Below are 20248 nucleotides of genomic sequence, written 5' to 3'. Positions count from 1 at the left end.
CAAACATCACATCATAACAAAGATATTTGTACCAGAATGTTTATTGCAGCCCTATTCATAATTGCTAAATCATGGAAAAAGCCCAAGTGCCCATTGATCCACGAATGGATAAATAAATTGTGGTATATGTACACCATGGAATATTATGCAGCCTTAAAGAAAGATGGAGACTTTACCTCGTTTATGTTTACATGGATGGAGCTGGAACATATTCTTCTTGGTAAAGTATCTCAAGAATGGAAGAAAAAGTATCCAATGTACTCAGCCCTACTATGAAACTAGTTTATGGATTTCACATGAAAGCTATAACCCAGTTACAACCTAAGAATAGGAGGAAGGGGGAAAGGGAGGGGAGGGGGATTGGTGGGATTGGTGAGATTGGTGGGATTACACCTGCGGTGCATCTTACAAGGGTACATGTGAAACTTAGTAAATGTGGAATGTAAATGTCTTAGCACAATAACTAAGAAAAAGCCAGGAAGGCTATGTTAATCAGTGTGATGAAAATGTGTCAAACTGTCCATGAAACTAGTGCATGCTGCCCCATGATCACATTAATGTACACAGCTATGATTTAATAAAATAAAAAAAAATAAAAGATAAAATAAATCTTTCAAAAAAAAGTTAAATTATAATGCTCAAGTCACGTTTTTATCTGTAATTATAAGAGGTAAAAAATACAATGTAAAAGATAACAAATGTTATTGTTATATATTGAGTATTAACATTTTAATACAGTTTTTTCCTTTCTTAAAACATGTACCTATTTGGGCACCCTCTGTGTGTGTGTATGTATATATACACACATACATATCTATTTTATATATATAAAGTAATTCTTAGCTCCTGTGAATTGCACATGGGGAATGTGTTTTATTCTAGTGCTGTCGCTGTGGTTTTAGCACCCATATGGATGGTGCTGAGGACCTGAGGACCACAGCTGGCCTCTCTGGGCCAGGTTTCCTGGGCTCTCGGCCTAATTCTGAGAGGAGCTTTTCTGACACCCCTGAAGATAGCTTTCTCTAGAATATTTAATTTCTTGAAAACTCAGCCTGGTGGCTGTTTGGCTATTTACCATGGGACTAATATACCCTTAACTGATCCCCTTGATTTTCTTTTATTATTATTATTATTATTGTTATTATTAGACAAAGTCTCACTCTGTTGCCTACGTTAGCATGCCATGGCATTAGCCTCACTCACAACAACCTCAAACTCCTGGGTTCAAATGATCCTCTTGCCTCAGCCTCCCGAATAGCTGGGACTATAGTTTCCCACCACAAAGTCCACCTAATTTTTCTATTTTTAGTAGATATAGGGTCTCATGCTTGGTCAGGCTGGTCTTGAACTCCTAAGCTCAAGGGATCCTCCAACTTCAACCTCCTAAAGTGCTAGGATTACAGGCGTGAATCACAGTACCCAGCCTCCCCTTGGTATTCTTAGGGAGTTAGATAATCTTCTTCAACATTCCAAGGCATCCTGTAAAGTATGAATTTCATGTTCTTGAGAAGAATCTTATTGCAAAACACTTTAACATAATATGGCAGTTTTTAAAAAAATTGCTTTCTAAAATATAACAAAGGATATAAAAAGCACATGTAATACTCTTCTTTACACTTCTACAGCTCATGCTTTATATTTCTCTTACAGCATTTAACACATTGTATATTTATTATTTTAGTCAAATGTACCTTGTTTTCCTGTCATTAGATGATAAATTATTTGGGAGTGGTAACTATGTCTTTTTCACCTTTTATTTCCCTTGGATAAGGTATTCAATAGATGCTTATTGAATGTTTTGCTAATATTTATACCATCCCTATGAAAAAGACTTAGGGAAGTTTTTCTATAAAATTTAACTTATAAGAAAACTGAGGCAAAGCAGACATCTTGAGTCATTTTCCCAAGATGAACTAATCATAGCAGAAATAAGAGAAAAAAAAAATCAAAGCTCATAGACTTAGAATCAGAGAGCTGGGAAGAAGGTTTAAGAAATAATATCCTAATTCCAGATCCTTTTTTCTCTGTGCTTGCTACAGGTCTGAGGAAATTCAGATTATCAGGACTAAAGGTGACAAGTGAGGCTGGCCAGCCAGCAGCACAGCAAAATGAATGTGGCACTAGATTCAGAAGCTAGGCCTTATTTCAGGGCTGTTAATACAAGTGTCGGTGATGTGGAAATGAAAAAGACTGCCCTCTTGGAACCCCCAGTCTGGTGGTGGCCACTGCAAGTAAATAGCAAAACAAATTCCATAATAGAACATGCCATGTGCTTCAAAGTACAAGGGAGAGAGTAATTATTGCTATTCAAGGTCCTCAAGAAGGATGGGTTTTGAAGGATGCATAGGAATTGACAAGGCAAACAAAACGGAAAAAAGATATTTGAGATGGAGAAAAGAGCATTTGTGACAATAATGAGACCTAAAAATGCATACCAAGATGACAGATTAGATAGTACTTTAGTTGGCTTACGTGTTGAGATTATGTGGGAAGGATGGCAGGGGTGACGTTGGCCAGGGAAGAAACTGGAAAGGTCAATTTGTGCCAAAGTTTGAATGGTCAAGCAAAGTTTAGATGCCAACTTCTTTTTTTTTGGGGGGGGGGATTCATTGAGGGTACAATAAGCCAGGTTACACTGATTGCAATTGTTAGGTAAAGTCCCTCTTGCAATCATGTCTTGCCCCCATAAAGTGTGACACACACCAAGGCCCCACCCCCCCCTCTGTCCCACTTTCTGCTTCCCCCCCCATAACCTTAATTGTCATTAATTGTCCTCATATCAAAATTGAGTACATAGGATTCATGCTTCTCCATTCTTGTGATGCTTTACTAAGAATAATGTCTTCCACGTCCATCCAGGTTAATACGAAGGATGTAAAGTCTCCATTTTTTTTAATGGCTGAATAGTATTCCATGGTATACATATACCACAGCTTGTTAATCCATTCCTGGGTTGGTGGGCATTTAGGCTGTTTCACATTTTGGTGATTGTAAATTGAGCTGCAATAAACAGTCTAGTACAAGTGTCCTTATGATAAAAGGATTTTTTTCCTTCTGGGTAGATGCCCAGTAATGGGATTGCAGGATCAAATGGGAGGTCTAGCTTGAGTGCTTTGAGGTTTCTCCATACTTCCTTCCAGAAAGGTTGTACTAGTTTGCAGTCCCACCAGCAGTGTAAAAGTGTTCCCTTCTCTCCACATCCACGCCAGCATCTGCAGTTTTGAGATTTTGTGATGTGGGCCATTCTCACTGGGGTTAGATGATATATCTCAGGGTTGTTTTGATTTGCATTTCTCTAATATATAGAGATGATGAACATTTTTTCATGTGTTTGTTAGCCATTTGTCTGTCGTCTTTAGAGAAAGTTCTATTCATGTCTCTTGCCCATTGATATATGGGATTGTTGGCTTTTTTCATGTGGATTTAGATGCCAACTTCTAAGTCATAGGAGCCACTGAGGGCTTTAAGAGAGAGACCGGCCAACCAGACACATTCTCTGAAGACTGAAAGTGTGTTTCCTTCGGCATTATATTTTCTGACTGTTAATGTATGGCCTAGAATAGGAACTCAATACAAATTTGCCAAGTGAGTGAGTACATTTTAGAGAGAGAGATTTTCTTAGGGCCAGTCCTTATATTTGCAAAAACAGTTTGTAGGCCAGATTCTGTCTGGATGTGAGCTTCTGCCTACTGCCCTGGAAACTTTCCCCAGAGCCTACTTCCAGAGACCCTATTCACCCAGCACTACTTCCTCTGCAGACTGCCTGTCTGCCATCTTTTCACCATGGCTGGTCTCACTGCAGTACCCCCAAGAAAGGGAGAAGAGAGGCTGTAGCAGAAAGGCGTCCTCTGTCTAACCCAATTCCAGCACTTTCTCCTTTGACTCATGCTCCATGCCCAGCCCAGAGCCACTGCACTGACCTTCAACAAGCTGAGCAATTTATTTTTTGCTAATGATGAGCTTCATTACCTAGTTCTCTATTTAAGATGCACTTTAAAAGTTTGAAAAGACCTTTGCAAACCATTTGTTGCACTAGCAGGTACTCTTTATGGTGGAAAGGTAGAATGCTGCATGCAGCCCTGCACGTGGCTGTGCAGTTGAGGCTGGGGCTCACTCACCTCTTGTGGATATCACTCATCTTTGATATCCACAAGTATCAAAATAGACATTATTATACCCCTTTTACAGGTGAGAAAATTGAGCCCTGTGGGCTCCTTCCAGTCCTGGCTTAGTTCCTTCCTGGTTACAAATGCCTTCTTGGAAAGTTCCAGCATCATGGAAAAATGTAGTCCCTCAAAGACCTTTCAAAGTATGTATTTTTTTTTTTTGGCTGGGGCTGGGCTTGAACCCGCCACCTCCAGCATATGGGACTGGCACCCTACCTGCTAAGCCACAGGCGCCACCCTCAAAGTATGTATTTTTCTTACCATAAGAGGCTGAGAGACACTGGTTATTGGGAAGCTATGACTGCTTTCTCCATTTCTCCAAAGGAGAGACTAAGGCCCAGGGAAACTGCTGGTCGCCAAGACCTCAGGGAAGTTGGGTATTCAAAGGATTCTGTCCTCCCAATCCCTCACCATGAGTTTATAGCTGGTCTTCTCCAATCTTGAAAGTTGCTCAATTAACCCCCATTTCTTGAACACCTCCGGTGGGCTTTGGGCAGTGCTTATCTGATTTGCATTTGCACGTGAAGCATCTGGACAGCTTGTCACAAATGCTGGTTTGGATCCCACAGTTGTGGGTGCTGCTGGTGCCCCTGGTGTTGCTGGTATACAGAGTGCACTTGCAGCAGCAAGGTGGAGGAGGAGAAGAGGAGAAGAGCGGAGGGAAGGGGAGGGGAGGGGAGGGGAGGAGAGGAGAGGAGAAGACTTGCCTCCAGAGAGATCCCTCACTTGTAAAGGAAATAAGATGAGGGGCAAGCACCTGAGGACTGCAGATGTTGGCAGAGTCCTGTACCAGGACTGTGGTTTCAGGATGCTAAATGAAATAAGGGTCAGGAACTATAAATAAGGAAGCAGTGACCCAGAAGTGTACCAGCAGCTGACCTGGTGGTAGCCAAGCCCCAAAAGTCCAGAAATCACTAAGAATTGAGAACAAGAACAATTCAACAACAAAGACAGGTTATTTCTTGTATTACTCAATAAAGTTATTTATTTTATTTATTTAATGATTATCTACTATTTGACACCATGCTAAGGTCTAGAGTGCAAAGTTGCCTAACAGTGGGTCATGTGCTCTCAAATTGCTTGGAGGAAGGGAAATCAAGGCAAGGCCCTACATCTGCCATATGGGACAGTGACCTTTAAACTTTCGTGTGTGTGTGTGTGTTATTTTATTTATTTATTTATTTTTATTAAATCATACATGTGTACATTAATGCGATCATGGGGCATCATACACTGGTTTTATAGACCATTTGACACATTTTCATCACACTGGTTAACATAGCCGTCCTGGCATTTTCTTAGTTATTGTGTTAAGACATTTATATTCTACATTTACTAAGTTTCACATGTACCCTTGTAAGATGCACCACAGGTGTAATTCCACCAATCACCCTCCCTCTGCCCATCCTTCTCCCTCCCCCTTCCCCCTATTCTTAGGTTATAACTGGGTTATACCTTTCATGTGAAAGCCATAAATTAGTTTCATAGTGGGACTGAGTACATTGGATACTTTTTCTTCCATTCTTGAGATACTTTACTAAGAAGAATATGTTCCAGCTCCATCCATGTAAACATGAACGAGGTAAAGTCTCCATCTTTCTTTAAGGCTGCATAATATTCCATGGTGTACATATACCACAATTTATTAATCCATTCGTGGATCAATGGGCACTTGGGCTTTTTCCATGACTTAGCAATGGTGAATTGGGCTGCAATAAACAGTCTGGTGCAATTATCTTTGTTATAATGTGATTTTTGGTCTTCTGGGTATATGCCTAGTAGAGGAATTATAGGATTAAATGGCAGATATATTTTTAGATCTCTAAGTGTTCTCCAAACATCTTTCCAAAAGGAATGTATTAATTTGCATTCCACTAGCAGTGTAGAAGTGTTCTCTTTTCTCCACATCCATGCCAACATCTCTGGTCTTGGGATTTTGTGATATGGGCTAATCTTACTGAAGTTAGATGATATCTCAAAGTAGTTTTGATTTGCATTTCTCTGATGATTAAGGATGATGAGCATTTTTTCATATGTCTGTAGGCCACACACCTGTCTTCTTCAGAGAAGTCCCTTCAAGTCCCTTGCCCAGCCTGCGATGGGATCCCTTGTTCTTTGCTTGCTTATATGTTTGAGTTCTCTGTGGAGTCTGGTTATTAAAACTTTGTCGGAGATATAAATATCTTCTCCCTTTCTGAGGGCTGTTTGCTTGCTTTACTTACTGTGTCCTTGGCTATGCAGAAGCTTTTTAGTTTGATCAGGTCCAAGTAGTGTATTTTTGAAGCTGCTTCAATTGCCTGGGGTTGGGGGGCGGGGGGGTCCTCCTCATAAAATACTCACCTGGACTGATTTCTTCAAGGGTTTTCCCTGCACTCTCTTCTAGTATTTTTATAGTTTCATGTCTAAAGTTTAAATCTTTAATCCAGTGAGAGTCTATCTTAGTTAATGGTGAAAGGTGTGGGTCCAGTTTCAGTCTTCTACAGGTTGCCAGCCAGTTCACCCAGCACCATTTGTTAAATAGGTAATCTTTTCCCCACTGAATGTTCTTAATTGGCTTGTCAAAGATCAAATAACGATAAGTAGCCGGTTCATCTCTTGGCTCTCTATTCTGTTCAATACATCTACCTCTCTGTTTTTGTGCCAGTACCATGCTGTTTTGATCACTATCGATTTATAGTATAGTCTGAGGTCCGGTAGCGTGATTCCTCCTGCTGTGTTTTTATTTCTGAGTAATGTCTTGGCTATTCGAGGTGTTTTCTGATTCCATATAAAACGAAGTATTATTTTTTCAAGATCTTTAAAGTATGACAGTGGTGCTTTAAATCTATAAGTATAATTATACTTATATTGCTTTGGGTAGTATGGACATTTTAACAATGTTGATTCTTCCCAGCCATGAGCATGGTATGTTTTTCCATTTGTTAACATTTTCAGCTATTTCTTTTCTTAGCATTTCATAATTCTCTTTACAGAAATCTTTCACGTCCTTTGTTAGATAAACTCCCAAATATTTCATCTTCTTTGGCACTACTGTGAATGGAATAGAGTCCTTAACTGTTTTCTCATCTTGACTATTGTTGGTATATATAAATGCTACCGATTTATGAATGTTGATTTTGTAACCTGAGACCCGGCTATATTCCTTGATCACTTCTAAGAGTTTTGTAGTAGAATCCCTGGTGTTTTCTAGATATACAATCATATCATCTGCGAAGAGCAAAAGTTTGATCTCTTCTGACCCTATCTGGATACCCTTGATCACCTTTTTTTCCCTAATAGCAATGGCTAAAACTTCCATTACAATGTGAAAGAGCAGTGGAGACAATGGGCAGCCTTGTCTGGTTCCTGATCTGAGTGGAAATGATTTCAATTTAACTCCATTCAATACAATATTGGCTGTGGGTTTGCTGTAGATGGCCTCTATCAGTTTAAGAAATGTCCCTTCTATACCAATTTTTTTAAGTGTTCTGATCATGAAGGTTGCTGGATATTATCAAAAGCTTTTTCTGCATCAATTGAGAGAATCATATGGTCTTTGTTTTTTAATTTGTTTATGTGCTAATTATACTTATAGATTTACGGATACTGAACCAGCCTTGAGACCCTGGGATAAAACCGACTTGGTCATGTTGTATAATTTGTTTGATGTGTTGCTGGATTCTGTTTGTTAGGATCTTGTTGAATATTTTTGCATCTATATTCATTAGAGATATTGATCTATAATTTTCTTTTCTTGTTGGGTCTTTTCCTGGTTTGGGGATCAGGGTGATGTTTGCTTCATAGAACATGTTGGGTAGTCTTCCTTCTTTTTCTACCTTTTGGAACAGGTTGAGTAATATAGGTACTAGTTCCTTTTTAAAGGTTTTGTAGAATTCTGACATGAAGCCATCTAGTCCCAGGCTTTTCTTTTTAGGGAGATTTCATATGGTTGATGCTATTTCAGAACTTGATATTGACCTGTTCAACATTTCCACTTGTTCTGGCTAAAGTCTAGGAAAGTGACGTGCTTCCAAGTATTGGTCATTTTCCTTCAGATTTTCATATTTCTGAGAATAAAGTTTCTTATAATATTCATTCAGGATTTTTTGAATTTCTGAGGAGTCTGTTGTTAATTTCGTCTTTGTCGTTTCTGATTGATGAATTAGAGATTTTACTCTTTTTTACCTGGTTAAGTTAGCCAAAGGTTTATCTATTTTATTGACCTTTTCAAAAAACCAACTTTTGGATGTATTAATCTGTTGTATAATTCTTTTGTTTTCAATTTAATTTAATTCTGCTCTAATTTTGGTTATTTCTTTTCTTCTACTGGGTTTGGGGTTGGAATGTTCTTCCTTTTCCAGTTGCTTGAGATGTCCCATGAAGTTTTTAGCTTCCTCTCTTTCCATTCTCTTGAGGAAGGCTTGCGGTACTATGAATTTCCCTCTTAGGACTGCCTTTGAGGTATCCCAGAGGTTCTGATAATTCGTGTCTTCATTGTCGTTTTGTTCCAAAAAATTTGTCGATTTCCTTCTTGATGTCATCTCTGACCCAGCTATCATTCAGCATAAGGTTATTTAACTTCCATGTTTTTCTATGAGTATGCACTTTCCTGTTGTTACTGAGTTCAACTTTTCCATGGTGGTCTGAGAGGATGCAAGGAATAATTTCTATTCCTTTAAATTTACTGAGGCTAGACTTGTGACCTAAGATGTGATTGATTTTGGAGTATGTTCCATGGGCTGAGGAGAAGTATGTGTATTCAGTTTTGTTGGGATGAAATGTTCTGTAGATGTCTACTAAATCCAAGTGTTTGGATGGTTAGGTTTAAATCTAAAATTTCTTTGCTCAGCTTCTTATTGGGGGATCTATCCCACACTGCCAAAGGAATGTTAAAATCTCCGACTATTATGGAGCTGGAGAAAATCAAGTTGCTCATGTCTGTTAGAGTTTCTCTTATAAATTGAGACACCTTCTGGTTGGGTGCATACATATTAATAATTGTAATATCTTCGTATTGAGAATTACCCTTAACAAATATGAAGTGACCATTCTTATCATACCTTACTTGAGAAGGGGGAAAGGGAGGGAAGGGAGGGGGGAGGGAGGGGGAGGGAGGGGGATTAATGGTATTACACCTGCGGTGCATCTTACAAGGGAATATGTGAATCCTAGTAAAAGTAGAATGTAAACGTCTTAGCAAAATAACTAAGAAAATGCCATGAAAGCTATGTTAACTAGTGTGATGAAAATGTGTCAAACGGTCTGTGAACCAAGTGTATGGTGCCCCATGGTCATACTAATGTACACAGCTATGATTTAATAAAAAAAATAAAAATGAATAAATAAAATAAAGCCTATTGTATCTGTAAATAGAGTTGCAACACCTGCTTTTTTTCTGATTTCCATTTGCTTGAAATATAGATGACCATCCCTTCACCCTGAGTCTATATTTATCTTTTAAGGTAAGATGAGATTCTTGTATGCAGCAGACATCTGGCCTTAGTTTTTGTATCCAGTTGGCCAACCTGTGCCTCTTTAGAGGACAATTTAAGCCATTCGCATTAATTGAGAATATTCATAACCCTAGTAGAATATGGGGTGTTGAGTTTTTCAAAAGTCCAGTGGCCATTTTTTATCCTTTCACCACTGTGGAAGTTGGGTTTTATCAAATGTTTCTGAGTGAGTTTACTTTTGTGCTGGAGGATTGTGCTGGTTATTATGGAGGACAGGTCTGAGAATATCCTAAAGAGCTGGTTTAGTTATGGCAAATTTCTTCAACATGTGAATGTCATTAAAGTATTTAATTTCTCCATCATACATGAAACTCAGTTTAGCTGGATACAGGAACCTGGGTTGAAAGTTATTTTGTTTTAGGAGATTAAATGTCAATGACCATTCTCCTCTATCTTGAAAGGTTTCAGCAGGGAGATCTGAAGTCATTCTAATATTCTTCCCATTGTGGGTTATGGTTTTCTTATATCTGGCTGTTTTCAGAATTTTCTTCTTCATATTAACTTTAGTGAAGTTAATTATGATGTGAGTAGGGGATGTCTTATTCAGGTTGAGTAATGCTGGGGTTCTGAAACTGTCTGCTATCTGAATGTCAGAATCTCTTGGCATGTCTGGTAAGTTCTCTTTCATGAAGAAGAGGCTCTGTGGCTTGCGAAGCCATCTTGTCACCTTCAGGATTCCTATGAGGCGAACATTAGTTTTCTTCGAATTATCCCAGAGCTCTCTGAGAGAATGATCTGTTTTACTCTCCACTTCTCTTCCTCTTTGAGAGTTTGGGAGTATTCAAAAGGTTTGTCTTCAATGTCAGAAATTTTCTTCTGCTTGCTCCATTCTGTTACTGAGGGATTCTACTGTATTTCTCAGATATTTGTGGGCTGAAAATTCTTGTCTCAATGTGTCAAAATCTTTGGTGATTTTGTTTTTGAATTCATTGAATTCTAGAGACAACTTTTGAAATGCTCCTTGAATTTCTAATTCCAACTTTGCCTCTATTCTATTAATCTTATTTGCAATCCAAATTCTGAATTCAATTTCTGACATCTCAGCCATCTGTTTATGAATAGGATCTTCAGTTGTGTCTGCCATATCCTTCCTTGGGGGGATTGATCTACTCTGGTTATTCATGTTACTGGAGTTTTTCTGCTGATTCTGCCCCATGATTATTTTATATCATTTACCTAGATGAGCAGATAAGGAGAAGTTGGGTCGAGGCCTCCAGGAGTAGTGATTAACCAGCCTTTTGCTGAAAAGCTGGGACTGGTTTCTGTATCTTTTTCCCTAGAGCTTTGCCAAAGACCCGTACAGTGCTACGGCCTGAGAAACTGGGGACCTGCTTCTTGTGTTAGGGCTCAGTGATTCTGTCTTGTTTTCAGCTGGTCTCTGTTCTACCCTAGTGAACTAGTTACTGTGGGTTGAAATCTCAGCTATGGAGAAATACCAGCAATTAAGTCACCCTGACCCCACAGGCAACAGTTGGAAAAGGAAAATCAAACCTTCCCACAACCACACACCCAGGGTACCACTTGGATAATCCTCGAGTGATTGGCCCAGTTCAAGAGGTCCAAACAAATTGTCTCAGTCAGCACCTATCTCAGGTGGGAGAGTTCAAAAGGTCTCCAGCAGCTAGATAGCAGGGGTCTGATGGCTGCTCAAGTATGACTCACTCCAGTGCTCCATATGGTCGGAAGGTCCCACCCAGCAAATAAATTAGTCTGGGAAAGTTGATGCCTCCTTCCCCACCTTGCACCTCTGTCACACCCAGTCACTGATAACCCCACAGGGCTTTGACCCAGTTCCCTCCAATGAGCAGATGCTCCAGGGGTTTGCTCCTGCCTGAGTCATAGGGAGATCTATGTATCCTCAACCAGGCTGCTGCTCTCTGCCACTATCTGGCAGAGGGAGGTGAGGACTGACAACCTCCGGTGCTTAATGGAGGCTGGGGCAGTTCACTCAGTTCCAGCCCCACCCCGGATTGATGCTGCTTACAGAACAGAATAACTTTGCAGAATTTGTTTCTGTCCTGGCTATATTCCCCTGTAGATCAGACACTGTTTGAGTTCACAGAAACTGCTACTCAGGCCTGGTCTGTGCCACTGCCTGATCTAGGCTCAGTTTGTGTTGAGGCAGCTCAGTTAGAGCTCACACTCAGCTGTCAGTTCCAGCCTCTGCCTGCCCGCCTTTGTCTCAGGTATGATCCCCTGAGGGCCAGGTACATCTTAGGCTAAATAAAGCAGTCCTCTGGATCAGCCCTGCCCTGGGAGTCTGCCGTCTCTGCGCGCGTATTCTAGTCACTGTACTTCACCCAGGCTGGTACTGCCTTAGACATACCCTTTACTCACAGGGCCTGCGTTTCTGTGCCAGATCTGTTCCGCCAGTGGCTGCCACCAGAGAAGATGCCCCGCCTCCTCTGATTGCCCAGAGAGACAGCGGGTGAGTCTCCGGAATATCCCCAGGGGTGTGAGCCCCATTGTTCCTGCCGCTGTAACTGCTGCTCTATGCCTTGGGGCACCACCACTCCTATATGATTCCCTCTCAGCTGACCGTCCTCTCCCTACTCCCATGGTGCAGAATCAGCACTGACCAGCAGTAATCCACGCCCTGTCCACACCTCTCGAGAAAATACCCAAGAATCTGGACTCTGTGGGGACAGGCTTCCAGACCTCGGGGAGAGAGAGGAGGGGAGTGCTGGGAGTTCAGAATTGCAAGTAGAGAATATATACAGTTTTTACAGTTTTATGCCTGGCAAGAGAGTGCCATGGCACCCTAGCAGGGAAGACCCATTTTTTAGAGGGTCTCTCCATGGGATAAAATGGGAGTATATTTGAACTCTGCTCACCTGTTTGTAGAAAGTGTGCTGCGAGCCATTCTCATGGGGGAGGGGATGCCCATCCTCTTGGTGATGGATTTTGTACCTTTTGTTTGTATCCTTGGGGTCGCAGTTCACCTCAGCAGGGTTGATGTGCATTCTTCAACCTTCTCTCTTGGCTCAGCTCCAATCCACCAGGTTACTTGCTAAACTTTTGTCCTTTAACTCTCCTTCTGGACAGGAGCCTCTCACGAGATGTCCTGGAAGCAGCCTTTCAGCTCCTGGCTCCCCAGGCTCTGTCTCGTATCTTCTGTGACTGCTTGTCCCTCCCTTTGGTCTGTGTCCTTTAAACTTTTTTGACCACGATCCATAATAGCACAATAAGGGATCTATGTTACATTGTGATCTGTCACCTGTGTGTGTGTGTGTGTGTGTGTTCATACATACATACCTATATAGCATGGAAGCAATAGTTTCTGGAAATAATATTTGAATTTTGCTAAAATTTAGTAGCTTTTAAACATTCCCCTAGACATGAAAAGGTAAAAGGAGGAAGTAAGTGATACATCCAAGGAACTCTGGGGCATGGAAGGGGACCATGTGGCAGAGCCGCAGCCTCTGCCCCAGGACCCACTGCCTGAGCTCCTCACTAACTAAGCTCAGCCATAAGCTGGGGAGGCAACAGGGAGGCCAGGTGACACAGTACATGGAGGATGGCCTCCCTCATCTAGAGCGGGATGATGAATTAATGTAGGGGCAGTGGGAATGACGGAGGAGAGGATTAGCAAGCAGAGAGTAAACAAACCAGTCTCAAATCTTCACACCTACTCTACGATATGACCTTTTCTATTCTCTCCCGTTCCATTCTTCCATTTCTTTTTCCCACTCAGTCATTCCCTCTTTCTTATTTCTGCCCTCGCCTTCTCTCCTTCTTTTCTTTCTTCCTTATTCTGGTTATTTGCTCACTAAATTAATATATTCATCAAAAGGTCATAATTTGCAGTTTTAAAACATTGTATTGGATAAATATGGCAAATACATTTCCTCTTAGACACTAACTTCAATTAATTGGCCATGAGTACCTGGAATACTATTACAGAAAAGAGTCTGAGGTTGAATTGAGGCTTTCTGGGAAAGAAAGGGTGATCTATGAGTCCAGTCTTTAATTACTTTAGATGTAGAAAAAGGCAATATGCATGCCAATTATTTGCCATCAATGAGTTTGCTTTGAGATTTGGAGAGACGGACACGTCCATAACATCTTTCAGGTTTAAGGCAATGTGTGACAGGTGCAACAGAGAGGCTCAGAAGCACTCTGGGAATTTGAGTGACTCAAAAATTAGAGTTTATAAAGAAAGGTTTCAGTCCATGTTTATCTTCATTGATTTTCATTGTGTTCCTCTATCCAAGTGTAAGTACTCAGAGCCAATAGGCCTTTACATGAATCAAAAATTGCACAGTAGCTCTCAGTAAGATTTAGAGATGTCAAGAGTGGAGTTCCCTCAAGAGAGTGACACTGTAGACCTCAGTATGCACACGTCAGAGTGTAGTCAGGACCGCAGGAATTTCCTGGTAGAAGCACAGTGGCTGTTTAATAAGAAACCCACAGATGGTGCATTTCTTATAAAGCATGCCCTGACTAAGCATCCTCCAAAGGTTCAACCCAACCCAAGCAATGTGGAGCCCCAACGCACGGCATGTCTTAATTCAGAGACACTTTTGTGAATATCCTCCTGGAGCTCATCCTGCCTGCTTGGTGAATGTTGTGCCTGCTTGTGGCCTCAGTGAGGGGGAAGGAAGGTTGCTGAGGCAGACACCTGGTATCTGAGAAGAGGAGTGTCTGCAGGTGACAGGAGCAAGAGGGCTGGCTGAGGAAGCTGCTCCTGGAGCAGCCATGCGGAGGGGAAGAAGAGTAGTTGGGACTAGAAAGAGCCAGGAAATGAAGGAATGAGACATCTAAGACTTATCTTCCAGGTGGTGAGAGAAGGAGTCTGGCATATATAGTGATTCGTGCTTTGAAAATATAAGCAGAAAAACAATGTGAAGAGGACTTGGAAAACAGTGAAGAGAATCTTAAGTGTATGGATGATGTAGAGACCAGACATCTATTCCAGTAGGAGTTTACTTTTTTACATGGTGAAAAGTGCAGAGTCTTAAAGACACAGAACTATGATGCTAAGAAAACTTCATAATGCCCCTTTCCCTGTGGAATTAGAAGAGTGTAAAGTCTGCCATGACCAGCTGTTGTCATGCTGATGGCAGTGTGAACATGCAGGCTGCCCCACACCCACAGGGACTCAAAGGTAAGATCAGCTCTTCCTTTGCTTGGGCCCATCTTTCCTCCTCCTTCTCCTAATTCTGGGTACATGAGATATCCAATAAATACTTGTTTTAAAAATTGATAGTCTTAAATTCACAACTAATGGGTACAATGCACATCTGTGCACACTTATAACTTTGACTCAAACTGTACAACAGCAATTTATGTAACCAAAATGTTTATACCCCCATAATATTCTGAAATAAAAAAGAATTGATATTCCCTGTCAAAAGCAAAAGCCACAAACATAAAAATATTGCAGCGCCTGTGGCTCAAAGGAGTCAGGTGCTGGCCCCATATGCCAGAGGTGGCGAGTTCAAACCCAGCCCTGGCCAAAAACTGCAAAAAAAAAAATATTGACCAGGGAATTATCAAGGAAGCCCAAGTAAATTCCATTAATTGACAAAGGTTGAGTTGAATACAGAAGACCAAGTCTCTGAAGTTCCATCCAGAGATGGATAATTACTTGGGAAGCCCAAAGCATTTCATATTGTTTGCTAAAGCTGCCATCCATGACCAAACACCCTTGGTCAGAGAGTCATAGAGATAATCTGGGAAATAGCCATGCCTGTCATAATAAACTTTGGGTGAGGAATCAAAAAATAAAGCGTCAAGTTGAGAGTCAACTGGGTTTGCCATAAGGAGTGTTGGGCAGCAGGTCTCTATTAGACTTCATTCCTGTTTCCCGTCTCGCATGTGCATGCGCTCTCTCTCTCTCTCCCCCTACTTTTGCTTTCTCTCTCACTTCTGTATCTTCACTTTTTCCACCAGTACCTTTCATTTGCCTGCATCTCTCCTCCAGTTCTTGTACCAAAAGATTTGTGAATCTATAGAACAGCTGGGAAATGCAAATAATTGAGAAGAACCATACTGCAGGGAGAAGAGTGAACTAATTCCTAGTAAAAGGATGGTGAGAGGTTTGATGTTCAATAGGGCAAAGTAGAATTACAGGAGGACCTTGTTTCCTATGCGTTGCTCAGGCTGGGTCCAGGGTGGCGGAAAGGAGGAAGTTACATGAAACCACCACCTTCTTCCTGCTATGTCAAACTATTTACATGGTCAGAGGCTACCAAGGAGCTCATTCAAGGAAGTGAGCCAAATGCAGTCAATTAAGAGAAGTAGGGAATGTTTAAGGACCAGTACTACCATCTATCACTAGAATTGAAGCATTCAACAGAGGGATGCCTGGAGGCTCATCACAAAGTTTTCTTGACATTGGAAAAATTGGCTTAAGGGAATTTTTAAAAAGTTCCAATGTGTCTCGATTAGATTTCTAACACATATCTTGCAGCTTGATTATAGCTAGAAAGAAGGAAGCGACTCAAATAAATTCATGTTTTCAGCTGTCCAGCGTAGCAATAAAGCATAAAAATGTCAGGAAACTTGTTATAAGTATAGAGAATTTAGAGCTGATAGAGATGGCGACCCACAGATAAATCTTGCATGAAATAGCTAAAGGCTGTTATGTCTTTATTTTCCAATTGTAGTTGCACCTACTTATACCTCAGAACACTTTTGCAAAAGAAAAATGAAGACACTACTTACCTGCATGCCCCATGTTTTGATGCCTTGCAGTATTGCCATATAATCTTATGCAAGTAGAATGACCTGTCTGAGCCTCCATGGCCATCACAATGACTAAGAACATCATGCATCAAAGCACAGGGCAGTCCTCCTGCAGTCCCAAAACACACATGTAAATGAGTTAATTTAACATTCTGGTTTCAGGGAAAAAAAATTCTATGATGCTTTTGAGCAGGCACTTGAGCAAGTAGTCATAATGGTAATACTATTTTGCCCTCAGCAGTGAGATAAGAGAGGGTACAGGTAAGGAAAATCCACAGATCAAAAATATAAGCCCTATCTCAGTCCCTGCCTGCTGTGCTTAGACATGTGCCTGGGCAGGGAGAAGAGGGAAGGTGCTGTTCGGTCATGGTCATGGGAAGCAAATATTAAAACTTGACTTAGTTTCCTGTGCCTGCTTCTTTGCCATGTCATCACTCAGCATAGTCCTTCTACTCCAACACCAGCCTCATCACTGCTGCCATATATCACAGTCTCTCAAAGTCTCTGCTCAGCCCCTGTACCCCACACCCACCCCAGAGGAGTTCTCATAAGGCTGAAGAGGTCAAAGGCAATCATTAGTGGTGCTTCTAAATCCGTGTTGTGTGTTAGCTTTTGGAATTCTCTCTCTCAATCATATTCTCCCTCTAATGAGTAAAACTTCCCTTCCCACACACCCATGCCCTTTCTTTTGGTTTTCTGTGTGTGTTGCTGAGTGCTGAGGGTCAGAAGGCTGATGTGTGGCAAGTATGGTGGGTCTGGAGTCTACCAGAAAAAGACAGCCCCATAGGGTCTCACCTAATTTACCAGGAGGCTAGGAGAGTTTGATGAAAGACCTGTAGTCACAAATGAAGCAACTGAACCAGATCTCAGGTTTGGCTCATTTCCTCCAGGAATCTAGTGAGGGCATGGGTGTCCTCACTATGTCTCAAATTTTCACCAGGGTATGACAAATCCCTATGGTCCCCCAGACCTCCTTTGGACATTGATTTCTGCTGTTCTCCAGGGTTAGAATTCTTCATTCTACCTCCCACTCCGCTACCAGTCCAAGTATGGCAATGTTATACCCTTGCAGGTGACTATATTAAAATCACAGGAGACTCTGCCCCAGCCTCTCATCTCCTCCACCTCAGCCCTCAGAGTCTTCTCTCTTCTATGAATTACTGTAGTATTTCTTTATCTACAGTTTAGAGTGGGATTACTCAACCCTATCTTGGGGGTATTTGTGCTTCTATCTGTTCCAATTTTGTAAATCTTATCATTCCTACTAGACTATAGCTTTTTCTAGGGGACTAAGCTCAACTGCATTCCTTAACTCCTCCTGGGTTCTACCCCAATGGCCCTCCCTTCTCCTTCCAAAAAAGTGCCAGTAGTGCTGCTACCATCACCTGACTCAATGACTGCCATCTCCCTTCCTCAGGGGAGCAACACCCAGAGTAAATAGGGGCTTCCATCTGTGAAATAATCCTACAGCAGGCCTCTTCTGGGGCCGGCAGTAGCTGTGGGAAGTGACCACCTGTCTTCTAGGGGGTGAGTCCTGGGTTGCATTTTGACTCTTTGTCATTTCCAACACTGGAGGAGAAGAGCTATGATTGTGTTATCAAAACTGCAACGGGGTGTCAACCCAGGTCTACTTACTTGCTGCACAAAGATCCAACTATTGAGACAATGAGGACTACCAAAGAACAAAGGAATTTTTAATTTTTTTCTTTTATTAAAAATAGAGACAGTGTCTTACTATGTTTAAGACAGCTCAGGCTTAAGCGTTCCTCCCACCTTGGCTTCCCTAAGTGCTGGGATTATAAGGTGAGCCATAGTACCTGGCCAGAAGAGAATTTGTTAAATATGAAAAAGATCTTTTCCAGAGAAAAAGAAAAGCTGCCCCAAATCTGGCTCCCTGACTACTGGAGATTGTGGGCTTTTTAAGTTGGGGCCACATGCTTTGGGGCAGTTAGAGGAGGAGGAGGAATCTTGGCATCAGGAAGTCTATCCTGGGGCCTTCAGAATCTCAACTCTTTTGTCTTGTAAAAATCCATTTCTGGGAAACAGCTCAAAATGTCAAGTAGTTTGTTAAGGGAGAGGATTATAAAAAACATGTAGGGGTCACTGAAATTTCTTTATGCAGCTGGTTAGGAGTCCTCTGAAAACTCTATCTAGTCCTCTAGACCCTGTGGGGATTTGTTCAGCTTTTTATGGGGCTCTATTTCCAAAGGGTGGACTATTACAGAATTAGTGTTTCAAGCTAATGAAATCCAGATCTTAGTTCTATTAAAGAAACCTTGCTCAGTGACAGCATTAGTTACCTAGGGGTACAATAACAAAGTGTAGGAAGGGTTGGTTTTGTCTGAGGTCTCTCTCCTTGGCTTGCAGCTGGCCTTCTTGCTCTGTCTTCTTAGCATCCATCCTCTGCATGGGCATGTCCTAAACTCTTTTTCTTATAAGGATGTGAGTCATGTTGGATTAAGGCTCACCCATATGACCTTATTTTACCTTAAGTACTTCTTTAAAGGCCTTGGGGTTTTGGGGTTAGGAATCTAACATATGAATTTAGGAATGTACGATTCATCTCATAAGAGTGACTTTGAGCAAGGTTGAATTTTGCTCATTTGAATGTTATTCAATTCATTCAACAAGATGTGCTAAACATCTACCCTGCACCAGGCCCAGGTCAGATGCTGGGGATACAGCAGGGAATATAACAAACACAATGCACTTCCCTGTGGAGTTGATATTTTGCTGCAGAGAGAGAATAAACGGAATCAATAAGAAAAAATATATGGCATGTTAAATAATCATAAAAGCTATGGAAGGAATTAAAGAAGTGTTGGGGCAAGGGGGAATATCATCCAACCCATCCCCTATCTTCAGGCAGGACTGAGAGCATATCACCCAGGAGAGGGCTGTGTTGAGGGGTGGTGGCAGGTGGCATGAGACCAGAATTCTTTTGTGAGTTTCTGGCTTTGCTGTGTCCACAGCCATCAATTTTCCTTCCCTACCCTGGTCATTTGCCTCACTCACAAAGGGCTCTGTAAGTAAGGCTATGGCTGGCCAGCAGCAAGTGAGGGCCAGTGTTGGAGAACCAGTCTGAGGCATTCACCCTAAGGCCTAGCAGATGGGAGCACAGGCGTCCTGGTGGATGGAAATCTGACAACTCCATTAATCTCATCACTAAGAAGCGCTTACATTGATTGCCAGCTAATTGCGTGCCAAGCACTGTGCTGTGCCTCATCTTATTCATCTTCCCAATAGTCCAAAGGGCACTATTCTTTTTATCATTTATACATAAGGTTATGAAAGTCATGTCTTATGTCACTTGCCCCAAGCCATCTATTGAACCTGACTCTTAGCCCGTTTTAGCGTGGTGCTGAGCTATCTAAGGAAGGATGGGTCACTGTTAACAGCTGGAGTTGAAAGTTGATTTTTATTGGCTTTCTAACACTTTGCCTTCAATTAAAGCCGCCAAGCTTAACATCTTACCAAAGGACTAATAAATCTTATTTCGCATAAGTGACTGCCAACATTAAAACATGCAAAATTTTTTCAACATAAATTTTCCCAACAGTTGTAACTCATTACTTCAACGCAAGGCATGAACTATTGCAGTCTGTCCACGGTGAGGAGGAAAACACTGGGCACCAGCCCAGCAACACATTCTGACAGCAGCATGAAATATTTTCTGACAGTTTCTAGGAAGTTTTCACAGCCTGTCTCAATCACAGTGAAATCTTCTTCATGGCTTCTGTTGCAGGCAGCCTTCATGCATTCCTCCTCCTGGTATTCTCTGGGATACTTGGTGGGACAAGATAAGCTGTTAAGATGTTTTCCTTGCAGAGGCATTCCAGGATCTCCCAAGGAACTCTTGGTCAGTGTTTTGTGGTACAGGCTCTCTCTCACCTTCTTGCT

The sequence above is a fragment of the Nycticebus coucang genome, chromosome 10, assembly GCF_027406575.1.
Source record: "Nycticebus coucang isolate mNycCou1 chromosome 10, mNycCou1.pri, whole genome shotgun sequence".
In the NCBI taxonomy this organism is placed as follows: Eukaryota; Metazoa; Chordata; class Mammalia; order Primates; family Lorisidae; genus Nycticebus; species Nycticebus coucang.
The sequence above is the reverse complement of the archived record's forward strand: the minus strand, read 5'-3'. Positions refer to the sequence as shown.